The sequence below is a fragment of the Phoenix dactylifera genome, unplaced genomic scaffold (assembly GCF_009389715.1).
Source record: "Phoenix dactylifera cultivar Barhee BC4 unplaced genomic scaffold, palm_55x_up_171113_PBpolish2nd_filt_p 001593F, whole genome shotgun sequence".
Lineage (NCBI taxonomy): Eukaryota > Viridiplantae > Streptophyta > Magnoliopsida > Arecales > Arecaceae > Phoenix > Phoenix dactylifera.
Window position 1 is genome coordinate 32,501 of NW_024068898.1, and position 15,081 is coordinate 47,581.

Here is a 15,081-nt window from a genome sequence, read left to right on the forward strand (position 1 = left end):
AATTATTAGATCTTAGTTGCTTCACAGATTAGAGGGATCAAACAATTACGGATTTGATATCTAACCTAGCAATAGATTGCAACGAATAATAAACTAGTAGGCCTCCTAGTAATTAAACGAAAACAATCATGAAAATATGCACAGAAGGACATTCGACATCAAAGCATGAATTGAACAATGAAAACAAATTCAGATCTCACAGTTTTATTGATTCCGAGGCTTCTGTTTCCTTAGACCAATAAAAGCTTTAGCCACGTAGAGCCATGGATGCAAACTTCCAAGGAGAAAAGAGAAAGAGGAGTCCTCCAAGAGAAAAGAGAAAGAGCCCCCTTTTCAGCCCCCTTTCTTTCCCTTTTATCCCTTCCAAAAAAATCTCCTAACAAATATTCAAATCTGACTAATTACGAAAAATAAAATAAAGTCCTAATATAACTGGGAAAGTGGTGTTTCCAGCTAGGATTTTCGTGCATCAAATCTGGAAACTTCTGAAAATTGACCGAGTCAAATCCACGTATTGCAGGCTAAGGACGTGCAGCAACTTCGAGATCAATTTTGACCTTGATAAAGTCAGTATCTATCAAAACTCAAAACATGAAAGTTGTAGAGCGTGTTCTTGGCTTTCCACAGCATCTTGAATCATCTCAATCAGAGCTCGGATGAAAAAGTTATGCTTAAATTACGAAGCAATATCGAAACTGTCCAAAATCATCCAATTAGCTTCGTTTTGTACTTAACGCTTCCATTTGCATCCTAAATCAAAATATAAGAATAATGAGTACATTTAGGCACAAAATAAGTATAAAAGACTAAACATTAAGAAAGAAAAATATGACATTTTGCATTCTCATCAATTAGACATGGATGCCATTGTGCAGCACCTAACTTTATTGTCATTGTTCGTCCACTTAACAAGCGTCTTACGCTGATCAGTGATCGGACGGATTGGTAACACGGAGATTCCATGGTCTAGCATATACCCGAATTTCTCACAATTCAAAACTATTTTTGAAATTTGCTGAGCTAGTCTTTATAATTGGGTTTGGTCAAACGGTTGTTCTATAGGATATGAGTTAAAAGTCTTGAAGCTGACTTTATAATCCTCAGAGAGTAAAGATTCTAGTTAGAATTTTGTACTTGATTCTAATTTGTTCTAGGGTCTTTTAGAACAAATGTAACTCCCACTATTTTCTCGAATTCCTCACACTCCCCTGGTAGGAAAACGGAAATCCCACACGACTAGGGTTTCTAGTGGGTACTGCGGTCCCACCGATTTACATGCCACCTCACCTAACAGTTATTAGTGACACATAGATTGATGAATGTACAACTCTTGTACAATGCTTCTCAAGCATGTTGCAGTGTAACTTGGTCTCTAAGCCATGAAAACCTCACCTAACAGTTATTGGTCCTATTTCTTAGTTAAGTCAGACCCACCGTATAACCGTAGGAATAAAGTCGTCATTGGGTCCTCACCTAATAGTTATTGGTGCCCAACCCCACCTTTACCCTACAACATCTCATGTCTATAGAGAGGTCCAGCCCTCCGATGCAACTTGCCCACTGTGTCCAGCCGAGACAAATCAACATCAGAAAGACCCTAGCAGCTCTACTACAGTGGAAGACCTATTGACTTAATATTAGTTAATCAGGTCTTAGTGTTTGCAACTTGAGCTCTTCATAAGAGGTAATCGAACAATTGGCCAGGTAAGCAGGTGGGAGGCTCCCCTTACTCAGAGAGTAAGGTCCTAATTAAGTAACCACCTTTCATGCTTTCCTAGACACCAATTAGATCAATTAATCTAATATGACTTGCTCATGTTGGTTCACTCTCGACTTGATTGAGGAGGTTTTAATTAAGGTCTCAATTGGGTTTGCTACATCACATGTAAACCTATCTACCCGACTCTCATTCACATCACATGCAAACGGCACATTGCAGGCAGTTATAATCACAGCAATAATTAAAGCTAAACTTTAAATGGGTGATGATCATGGATTCTAATTAGGTCGTATTACAAGCACATGCACGTCAATCGATCAATTGGTCTTCAACTCTTGAATTGGTTCCAAGCCTCCTTGATTCGATCCTTGACCAACTCTTGATCCAATCGCCATCAACCACTTAGACCCCTGCTCATCTCATGCATCATCTTCGACTTGATCATTGACGTACATCACATCACAGAAATACAACCAGATATAAAATAAAAACAAAAATAAATTACATCTCCCTTTTAGGAGGCACGCAGGCCTCTCAAAACATTAAATAAGATGCATGCAAGCATCTGAAAAATTACATGACATTACAGATCACATCGCAGGTCATTACATTCGATACCAAAAGGGTTTGAATCCTATGATCATCACCACATGCAGCAATTATAATTTTTAGATCTGAAAACTAATTGATTATCTTATGACATAGGTTGCTGATCATGCTAATCATGATTCTAAACTTTGTAATCCCATTAACAATGCAATTAGAATCATCATCTTATCATATAAAAATCAGCATGCAAAAATCAGCACCCTAGAAAAAATCTGCATTCAGAAAATTTTCAGCATACATAATCTTTCAATTTTCAGATCTAATAAGCCCACTAATAATTAATCCTTACCTTAATCTACGAAGCCTAGGCTGTGATACCACTGCTGGGAACCCGCCCATGCCGCAGAAAATTCAAAAAATTCAGATGCAGCGGAAGAGGCATGTGCGGGATCAACCGTTCATCGCATGAACGTTGTTTAAAAACCGTTCGTAGATAGATAAGGATTAAAAACTTTTAAATAACATTAGAAGATCAGATCTTCACCTTTGTGCGGGTAGATGATCACCGCAAACTGATGATCGTGGTTTAGGATGAAGGTTCGCTTGAAGCCGTTCAAGTGCCCGGCCTCTACGGGTATCCACACGAAGCAGAAAACCGATCCAAGCTTTCTATCTCCCCGGGGTGCTAGCTCCCTTGCAGAGATAACTTTGATGGCTGATATCCTTTCTTTCAATCAATCCTTGATTGTGCTTGGGAGGAGGAAGAAGAAGGATGAAGAGAAGAAGAGGAACGAAGCCCTGCAGCCTTCTTTTTCTTCCTTGCGTTGGAACCAAATGGTGGAGGAAGAAGGAGGCCACCAAGATCCTTTTCTTCCCTTTGTTGTTGGTGGCTGAAAAGAGAGGAGAGGAGGGTGGCCACGTGATGGAGAGGAGGAGGGCTTTTTTTTCATTAGGGCACCTCCTTTCAAAGCCTTATAAAGGCATCTAGGGCTCCTATTTGGTTTAGTCCAAATCATGAATCAATTGGGTTCAATCTATGCTAGTCCTAATCCAATTAGAACTTGAATGAACCATGACTCAATTGAACTCTTCAATCCTAATCCAATTAGGAGTCATGTTGATTCATTAGATTAATAATTAATTAGGACTTAAGAAATCCTAATCCAATTAGGACTTGTTTAATTCTAGTCCTAATCCAATTAGGACTCTAATTTGAATTCGAAGTCCTAATTCGATTAGGACTCTAGGAATCCTACTCCAAGTAGGAATCCAAATTTAATTCAAAACTCCTAATCTAATTAGGATTGTAGGAATCCTACTCCAAGTAGGAATCCCAGTCCTACTCCAAATAGGATTTCCAGTCCAAGTAGGAATCCCAGTCCAAGTAGGAATCTCAGTCCAAGTAGGATTCCTAGTCCTAATCCAATTAGGACTCTAGGAATCCTACTCCAAGTAGGACTCTTGTTTTATGTCCAATTAATTAATTCTCTTTGTTCCTTCTTCAGCTTATTATCAATCGAATTGATTACTTGTGATTCCTAATCACGATTCAACCATCGGATCGGTCAATGCCTCTAGTGTGTGTGACCCCATAGGTTCTACTCTGACTGGTAGTGAGATATATTGTGATCTCTATCACAATATCATTGAAAACTCCTTTCAATAGGTCAGAACAATTCCAACTGGGCTTATCGATCATCGAGATAATCCCTATGAGTCCCACCATCCACCAATGACACCTAGCAGCATGTAGTGGCTACCCAGCAGAATAGAATGATGAATCTCTAGGTGCAGTTATCATGTGATACAGTCCTTCTATCGTGGATCCCTACAGGACGGAGGTCATGGATAACTCGTCAAACCTCTTCGTCTGTTATATGTCAAGATTTATTTGACTCGAGTTCGATAGTGGAAAACTCTTTCTCCACTTTCTATTACTGCCCTGGCCAAGGTCTTAGAACTCAGTCTAACAAATCACATAGGATCACTCCTCTTCTATCAAGGTCGATAGATTCCATGTAAGTGCATACCCTACTCCTACAGTGAACTTACTGCAGCCAATCTACACTACAAGGACTCATATGACTAGAGACCATGTATACGTGTAGTCAAACTACAATAACCTCACTGTGAGTAGCTGAAGCACCGCAGGTCAAAGGACTAGTCATACTACTGCAACATCAAGCAAGTCACTGACGAGTGGATAGATATCCAAGTGACTTCTTGTCTTGGTCACGCTCAGTACCCTTGTTCTCTAACAAGCACCTGCACTATCACTTCAGTGTCCCTACACTATGGACTCAAGTCTCGTCCATCCAGAAGGAAAGTGATCTGTGCACTGATCGGATCGATCATCGTCCTCGTGATGATCCATTGATCAGGAGCATTTAGAAATTAATCACTAATGATACATGGCTCAAATTCTCAACTCTTGAGAATATGCATCATCATCTTATTAATTTCTTGGACGATTCATAGACACATAAATAATATGAATGATAAGATACCTTTTATTTATTCAATAATAAATAGTCAAGTACAAAATTATGTCCCTAGAATTAACAATGTGTCAGCCAGATTGGCTTCTAGGGCATACATCTAACATGGCATAGTCGGATGCTGATGAGAGCACAAAAGTGCGACCTACATGTCACCTAAATTAGTATTATTGCTAACCGATAATGATAAATTCACTGGATTAATATTATATTTGGGTTTGATACATATTTTCATAAATTAGAGATAAAATGTACATTGAGTACAAATTTGACTAAAGAAGGATCCCTTCCCAGATCCGACCCGGTTGAAGATCGGGTCGGGTCCGAGTCGGGTTCGGATCCGAATCAGGTCCATTTCTTTGGTGCTTTTGGGAAATAATTTTGGGGCAAATCTAATTTGGCCATATCATAACTATGAGGTGCTGGGTAACCCATGACTTGAAAGACTTGCAATTGACCTCAACAGATGACCTGCGACAAACCAAGTTCGTCCGTCTATAAGCCAAATTTCATATCACACTATTTTTTTATTATTATCTAGATGACTGATTGGATGGAAATTGGTGTCTCCCAGCTCCATCTCACGAGGGCAAAGAAAATCCCAGCGATCCTGCCACTGCAGCCTTCACCGCGTCCGTGAATCAGCGCCCCCCAAGCTCTTCCGGAATCCTAGCATCCGAATTCAATCTCCGGCGATCCCGCACCGCGTCCTCACCGCATCTCCACCGCATCCATGCCGTGGCATCCCTTCCAAATCCTCCACGCCAGCAAACGCATCAAGCTCCATCGATCACGGCAGACCCCAGCTGCCTTCCGCTTCCAATCCCGACGATCCCGCGGCGATTCCCGCATCCGATCCCAGCAGCGCCCGAAGAAGGAAGTCCGCGCCTCTCATCCCGTAATCCAGCGATTCCGTGGCCAACCAGATGGGAATTTTGCATCTCCTCCCTTCCCGAATCAACCTCTCAGCCTTCCCATGATCCCGCTTCCGAGTTTCAGTACATGTCCAAGCACCCAGCAGCCCTTCCGTGATTTCCTCCCGTCGATCAAGCTCCCATTTCTTCCGCCCATTGATTCCTCTTCCAGATTCGAGAGCCCCTGCATCCATTACCCCTCCATCAAGGGATTCGTCGCTATAGATCAGGGGATGGGCGACCTATTTAAGAAGAGGAAGAGGCCGACAGGGGGGGAGAAGGAAGGAGAGAGCTCGGTGGGGAAGAGAAGAGCAGAGCAATCCTCTGTTTTTGGGAAGAAAAGAGTAAAAAAAATATTTTATGTTCTAACGGGAGGAAGAGACTTTTTGTTTTATTTTTTTTATGTTATTTGCAAAAGAGAAGAAACATTAAGTTTCCAAACTCCACTTTTATTTGTAATGAATTTTTTTTTTAGTAAATCTATCATTTCTCTTTCATGCAATCCTTTTTCTGGGCTTAGTTAAATTTCTATTTTCTTTATGCAACCGTTTATTTTTTTCTTTTTATGCAACACATCTAATTTTCCTTTATGAAATTTATGTTCTAGGCTTTTGATCTTCTTAGCATTGTTTTTCATCCAGTTTATTTTATGCCAAAGCTTTTCTTTGATTAGTTAAAAATATAAATGCTCTTTAAATCTAAGTACCTGTCTTTTAGGTAGTTTCAATTAAAAACATTCTCCGGTAGACTAGAGAATCCATCAACATCCTCAAAATAATGTTTTTCTTTTTATAATTCAAAAATCAATTTCAAATCCGAGTGAACGTTCTAATTTTTATGCAACTCCAATCACCTCTCTGTGGATCGACCTCTTACAACCACTATTCTTCGGGTAAGAAAGGTAAGAGTAGAATTTAAATTCAATTTTTGTTTGTCGGTTCTAATAACGATCTGTCTAGCGTATTTTTAGGTAGGCAGAAATCGGACAACAAAATTTTGGCGCCGTTGCCGGGGAGGCAAATTGAGAAGCAAGAACGATCACGAAGATCAAATCAAATTTTGGATGCCCGAAGTGAACGCACTCCGGTAGTAAGTTTTTATTTTTATTTTTATTAATTTTCCTTATTTTGATAATTTCTAGTTAATAATTTCGTAGTTATTAAATTCTGAAATTTGAAATTTGAAATTTAAATTTTTTTAAAAAAAAGGTAAAAAAAATTAAAATTCAAAAAAAAGATAATTAAAAAAAATTTAAAAAATTTCCAAAATTCAAAAGAAAAAATTCAAAAATTTAAATTCAAAATTTGAATTCTGTGATTCGAAATTTGAAATTTAAATAAAAAAAGGTTATAAAATTAATTAAAAAAAAATTTTTTTGCTAGTAATTGATAGGGTGCAATCCCCCGAGGTGATCATACCTCTATTGGGGCTCCTCACGGAGTAATCTCCAGAGCTTATTCAACGGGCATTCGGAGATTGACTGACGCATAAGGATTAGTTTTAGTTTACATTCAAGTTATTCCTATATTAAAAATTAAAAAAAAACAACATAAAATTTTAAAAAAATTAAGAAAAATAAAAAAATAAAAAAAATTGCTTGCTCATTTAATCAGTACAACCTAATGATATTGCATAAACTTTTAAAAAAAATATTGATTATTTGCTGCATTTAGTATTAAGCATTTGCATAAAAGAATTTAAGGGCAAAACCCATTAAAAAGATAAGGTCAGGAAGTCATTACCTGTCCTTAGCCCAAAAATCATCACCTTGCATACATATCCTAAGCCAAATTAAATTAAAATCAAATTAGACGTTGGCCTTAGGGTTTTCGAGCTCAATTAGGCTCTTGGAAAGAAGCGGCTGAAAGCCACTCCAGTGAGAATTTAGTAATTGGTGATGTCTAGGAAAGTTTTACAACAGTGAAAACTGTTACGGGTATTGTGGTATCGGTGTATCCCTTCTGGCACCACCACACACCCCGGAACTTTTCTGGTCACTGGTTACTGGATCGCTTAACTAGTAAGCTCAAGCTTAATCTGAAAGGGAGATTAGGAGCTGTCTAATCTAGAGAGAATTTCAGGAACTTTTTAACCTGATAAATCTCTGTGCAACTAGATTTAAAAAGCTACTAAACCTCACTTAATTCTAAGATTAATAGGGTCAAATTGTTGTGTGGTGTTGATTGTGGTCATCCGTGTCTAGCCCTTCTCTTCTCTTAGGATTTCGTTCATTTTAGAAGTCGAGTCTAATTAAGTTGTGATAATGTATGCATGGTAGAAGGTCATTAAGGGATAAGTTAACTCCATTTGATCCTAAGATTGATAGAACTTTTCATCACAACCTGCGAACTGTAAACCAACCGTCGATCTCTACAATGGGTGAACATATTAGAACCCTGAATGAATTGTTTGCACCCGCATCCGCTAGTCCCCCTACTTGTATAGTATTACCAATTAATAACGCAGCCCAATTCGAGATTCGGGCTGCAATAATAAACATGTTACCCAAGTTTCATGGGTTCGAGAGTGAACAACCCTACATTCATCTAAACAAATTTTTGACAATTTGTCAAACGTTTAGAAATCAAAATTTAGATGAAGAGGGTATTAAATTAAGATTATTTCTCATGACTTTAGAGGATCGTGCTGCTGCATGGCTGTATTCCCTAGCTTCAAATTTCATCACATCATGGGAACAACTATCTAAGAAATTCATGGCTAAGTTCTATCCCATGGTAAAGACTGAAAACATTAAGGATGCCATCAGAACTTTTAGAGGAAAATCTGAGGAGGAATTTTCCCAACTTTGGAAAAGATTCCATGATCTTTTGGTCAAGTGCCCGCACCATGGGCTTGATAAGGCTGATCTAGTACATTTCTTTTACAAAGGATTACCTCCAGCACATAGGAACATGATTGAATCCATGCATAAGGGTAGGTTCATGAACCAAACTCCTGATCAAGCCTATGAGTTCCTTGGGGACTTAGCTGAAAATGCTCAAAATTGGAGTAGCTACGGTCAGGAGGTAGATAGAGATGATTATGGGTCTAGAGAACCAAGTACCTACGGAATAAAAACAGACCCAGAACTCAAAAATGTCATGTCCAATCTAGTGAATGGGGTGAATAATCTAAGCAAAAAGTTGGATGCTTTTACGGTTTCCACTAACTCAAACTCACAAAAAGAGTCAAATTCTATCATGAAAGTGGAACATGAGCCACAAGACTTATGCATCTTGTGTAACAGTCCTGAGCATCTAGTGGAGTGCTGCCCTAATCTGCCCACCATAAAGGCCGAGCAAGCAAATGCTCTAAATTCATATAGTGCCTTTAAGAAGCCCACTCCCAACTTGTTCAGCCCAGTTTACCACCCTGATAATAGGTTCCACCCAAATTTTTCATACAAGCAGAACGAACCTATTCAGCATCAAGGTGGTCCACCAGGTTTTCAGAGAAACTTTTCCAGGATAGGTCCATCACAAATGAACCAACCTTTGGTTCCATCTATACCTACTTACAATACCCCTGCCCCACAACAATCTTCAACTTTAGAAACCATGATGGCTAATATGATGAAGCAGCAACAAGACTTCATCCAACAGCAACAATAGACCAACATGGCTCAAACACAAACTAACCAATTCCATGCGCAAGCGATTGCAAAACTTAAGGTTAGTCTGAGCCAAATAACTAACTCTCTAGGGGATAGGAAGAGAGGTGAATTGCCAAGTCAGCCAGTACCTAACCCTAGTAGGCAACAGAATCAAGGGCCGAGAGGCCAGTTTCAGATTGATTCTAATGGAAACCCTAACCATGAAGTCCAGGCAATTACCACTTTACGGTCTGGCAAGCAAGTGGACAACAAGGTCCAACTTCCTGTACAAGAAAAAGAAAAAAAGCATGAACCGAACCCCACTCATAAAAAGGCACAAGAACAGGGAACACAAGGAGTAGAGGAGAAACCAATAGAGACATATACACCCAAGGCTCCCTTTCCTAGTAGACTACAAGACTCAAAGAAAAAATCTTAGTATGATGAAATCATGGAAGTCTTTAAAAACGTTCAAATAAATTTATCCTTTCTAGATGCCATCAGACAGATCCCCTCCTATACAAAATTCTTAAAAGACCTGACCACGGTAAAAAGGAAAACCAGTATTCCTAGGCAAGCTGTTATGGCTGCACAAGCCTCATCTCTTATTCAACAACAGATTACCCCAAAATACAAGGACCCTGGTTGCCCCACTGTTGAAATTAAAATAGAATAAACCATCATTCAGAGAGCTCTTCTAGATTTAGGAGCTAGTGTGAACCTGTTACCCTATTCTGTTTACACAGAGTTGGGCTTGGGGGAATTAAAATCCACAAACATCACTCTTTCGTTAGCAAATAGGACGGTAAAGTATCCCAAAGGAATTGTGGAAGATGTGATTGTAAAAGTTAATGAATTCTACTACCCTGTGGATTTTGTAGTCCTTGAAACTGAATCAGTAAAAAATCCAGAAAGTCACATTCCAGTGATCCTAGGTAGACCATTTTTGGCCACTTCAAATGCTATGATTAGTTGCCGAAATGGAATAATGACTCTAGCCTTTGGGAACATGACTGTACAGCTCAATATTTTTCATAGTAGTAGTCAGTCAACTGAGATGGATGATTTGGAAGAAATTCACATGATTGAGAATATAATTAGCAGTTCTTTTGAAGAGTCAAGTTATTCTGACCCATTAGAAAGATGTTTGGCTAATTTTGGTCAAGATTGTGAGTCAAGTCAAGAGGTTAATGCATTGTTAGATTCCATTCCTATGATGGATACTAGCAGATGGGCCACCAAGTTTGAATCATTGCCTATTTCAGAATCTCATTTAGTGCCATCCAATCTCAAACCTCTGCAACTAGAACTTAAAGACCTTCCCAAAAATTTGAAGTATGCATTTCTTGGAGAAAACAAGACCTTGCCTGTTATAATTGCATCAAATCTGACTAAAGAACAGGAAGAGAAGCTGTTAAGTATCCTTCGGAAGAATCAGGAAGCTATCGGTTGGTCTATAGCTGATATTAAGGGGATTAGTCCTTTTGTGGTCCAACATAAAATCCATCTAGAAGAAGATGCAAAAATCTCTAGAGAACCACAAAGGCGACTTAATCCAAACATGAAGGACGTAGTTCGAGCTGAGGTCATCAAGCTTTTAGATGCAGGGATTATATATCCTATTTCTGATAGTCAGTGGGTAAGCCCAGTTCAAGTCGTACCTAAAAAGTCTGGCATCACTGTGGTGAAAAATGATCACAATGAGTTAGTCCCTACTCGAGTCCAAACGGGATGGCGAGTATGCATCGACTATAGGAAGCTTAATGCCATGACTAGAAAAGACCATTTTTCTCTACCCTTCATCGATCAAATGCTAGAACGGCTAGCTGGCCACTCCCATTACTATTTCCTCGATGGTTATTCTGGATATAACCAAGTCCCTATCGCACGTGAGGATCAAGAGAGAACCACATTCACCTATCCTTATGGCACTTTTGGCTATCGTTGCATGCCTTTTGGGCTATGCAATGCACCAGCTACATTCCAACGGTGTATGATGAGTATTTTCTCCGACATGGTGGAGAAATTTTTAGAAGTTTTCATGGATGATTTTTCTGTATTTGGATCCAATTTTTATGAATGTCTGCACCACTTGACACTTGTTGTAGAACGCTGTAAAGAGAAAAATCTAGTTCTTAACTGGGAGAAGTGTCATTTCATGGTAGAATCAGGTATTGTTTTAGGACACATTGTGTCACAAAGGGGAATTGAGGTGGTTAAGGCCAAAGTAGAATTAATTGCTAAATTGCCACCTCCTAAGACTATTAGGGAAATTCGATCATTTTTAGGGCATGCGGGTTTTTACCGCCGCTTTATCAAGGATTTTAGCAAAATATCAAAATCCTTATGTGATTTGTTGGGCAAAGATACTGTTTTCAATTTTTTACCAACTTGTGTCTGAATTGACTTCAGCACCCATCATAAATTGTCCTGATTGGAGTTGTCCTTTTGAAATCATGTGTGATGCGTCCGATTATGCCATAGGTGCTGTCTTAGGTCAGCAAGTAGAGAAGCTTCCCCATGTTATTCATTATGCGAGCAAAACTCTGAATGACGCCCAACTCAACTATTCCACCACTGAAAAAGAATTGTTGGCAGTTGTTTTTACCCTAGATAAATTTTGTCCCTACCTGATAGGATCTAAGGTTCTTGTTTATTCCGATCATGCCGCCCTTAAGTACCTTCTCACAAAGAAGGATGCTAAGGCAAGGCTCATTCGTTGGATCCTATTGCTCCAGAAATTTGATCTCGAAATTCGAGATAAAAGGGATCTGAAAATCTAGTAGTTGACCACTTGTCCAGACTAATTGTTGAGTCATCTACAGAATCATTACCTGTATCCGAAATTTTTTCGGATGAACAACTAATGATGATTTCCCATACCAATGTTCCATGGTATGCTGACATAGTCAACTACCTCGTTACTGAACAAATGCCTAGCTCTTGGACCAAACAGGAGCAATTTCGCTTCCTAGCTCGTGTGAAGTGGTATTTTTGGGATGAACCATACCTATTTAAATATTGCCCTGATCAGATCATCCGACGGTGTATCCCTGAATACGAACAAAGGAAAGTCCTTTCCTTCTGTCATGACCACGCTTGTGGTGGTCATTTCAGTGGTAAAAAGACGGCTGCAAAGGTTTTGCAGTGCAGATTCTATTGGCCTACACTATTTCATGACTCACATGAGTATTGTAAAGCATGTGACCGATGTCAAAGACTAGGAAAACTTTCAAGAAAAAATGAGATGCCCCTGAACCCGATCTTAATTATAGAAATCTTTGATGTTTGGGGTATTGATTTTATGGGTCCTTTTCTCATGTCATTTGGGCACCAGTACATACTCCTAGCTGTTGACTATGTGTCCAAGTGGATTGAGGCTGTCGCATGTAAGACCAATGATCACAAAGTAGTAATCAACTTTCTTAAAGAGTCTGTCTTCGCTCGCTTTGGCACCCCTCGTGCTATCATTAGTGGTGGGGGGAAACATTTTTGCAATAGAATTTTTAAAGCCCTTGCTAGGAAGTACAACATCACCCACAAGGTCAGTACACCATATCATCCACAAACAAGTGGACAAGTTGAGATTTTCAATAGAGAAATCAAGACCATCCTTGAAAAAACTGTCAATCCATCTTGAAAGGATTGGTCCCTTGGGTTAACAGATGCATTGTGGGCATATCGAATGGCATACAAAATACCAATTGGAATGTCCCCATATAGGATTGTCTATGGCAAGGCTTGCCATTTACCTGTCGAGTTAGAACACAAGGCATATTGGGCAATCAAATGCCTAAATTTCGATCTCGACAAGGCGGAAGAACATAGAAAGCTTCAGCTCGACGAGCTTGAAGAAATTAGGAATGATGCTTACGAGTGTGTTAAGAAGTACAAGGATCGCATGAAAGTCATGCATGATAAAATGATTACTCGTAAAGAGTTTAACCAAGGACAAAAAGTTCTTTTATATGATTCTCGATTACATCTATTTCCTGGAAAACTTAAATCCTGCTGGACTGGCCCATACACAGTAGAGAAAGTGCACCCGCATGGTGCAGTAGTAATATGCAATACCAAGGATGGTAGGTCTTTTCAAGTCAATGGACATCGTTTCAAACCATACCTTGAGTATCTGAGTCCAGAAGTCGAGGAGACACTTCTAACCGACACTGTCTATTATGAGTAAATCGGAATTGTCTGGCTGAAGACATAAAACTTAGCGCTCTTTGGGAGGCAACCCAACATATAAATATTATTAAAAAAATATTGAAGAAAAAAAAAGAATTCAATAAATGACAAACATACAGGTTTGGAGGTTTTTGGCCCCAATTGTCACTTTACACACCCATATCAGGTAACTTCTCCTCTGTCCTATTATTACTTTAAATTTTCTTTAACATTGAGGACAATGTTAGATTTAGGTATGGGGGTGAGAATATTTTTGATTTTTCTTTAAAAAAAAAAGGAATTCAAATTTTTAACTCAAAATCTAATCTTTTTGGCTGTATAAAGTAGGAATTTCTTTGACAATAGCTTTGAGTTAAGGAATATGATAGCAGTTCTAGCTTGAATTTTCGTCCCACCTATCTTCTGCTAACATGATACAAGATAATTTAGCACCTACACGTAAGCACATGAATAGTGGGGTATATATACTTGCAACTAATATGAATACTTTTAATCTTCGGGATAATTTAAAAATTACATGCGTGATGAACACCCTAATCAAAAAAAAAAGAGATAAAATAAAATAAAATAATGAGTTTATTTTAAATCTTCTCACTGAGTAACCGGGCCTCTTGCCTGGCAAGCAGCGAGTGTTCGCGTAAAAAGGTGAGGATGATTGAGATTAAACTCTGAGTGACTAATTTGGCCTTGAGCCTAGTTAACTTGAGTTATTAAGCCTGTTAGGGTGTCTCTACACCTAGTGCCCTAAGCCATCTGGATCGGGAGTTATTGGCCTAACACTCGCTACATGGGTTAGCTAGAAAGCTTAATAAGGCTAGATATTGCACAAGTCATCCTTCTTAGCATTTAGTCTGAAAAAAAATAAATGAATAAATAAATCTGGGGTGTTCATTACCATTTAACTCTAGAGAGTCTTGAAAAATGGAGTAATCATGTTGGAAGTAAGTAAAAGCCACTCATTTATATGATACTATCTTGCACCTCACTACATTCTTGACTTGTTAGCAGATAGATGGGGTGTAATGAAACTTGAGTTAGAGTCTGTTTTAAATATGATAACAACAAGTCTCTATTGTCCTTGCAATTCTAGTTTCATACAGTAATACTTGTTCAAATTTCGAGTTAAAATTTGGAAATCCCTGACTAATGAAGTTTGTGGGTAACTTCACTGCAAACCCTCACGAGACAACACTCGTCCACTAGGGTAACCTAGGGATTAAATGGCTTGTTGCACGTGCTAAGTGCAATCGTAATGCTCTACGAAAGTAAGTATTCATCTTAGTATATTTATATAATAAATAACACTTTTGCACTCTTATTTTATCATTTTCACACTAAATTGCCAGAGACTAGCAATAAGCTAGTTGGGGGGTGTGATGAGAGCACAAAAGTGCGACCTACATGTCACCTAAATTAGTATTATTGCTAACCGATAATGATAAATTCACTGGATTAATATTATATTTGGGTTTGGCACAGATTTTCATAAATTAGAGATAAAATGCAAATTGAGTACAAATTTGACTAAAAGAAGGATCCCTTCCCAGATCCGACCCGATTGAAGATCGGGTCGGGTCCGAGTCGGGTTCGGATCCGAATCAAGTCCATTTCTTTGGTGCT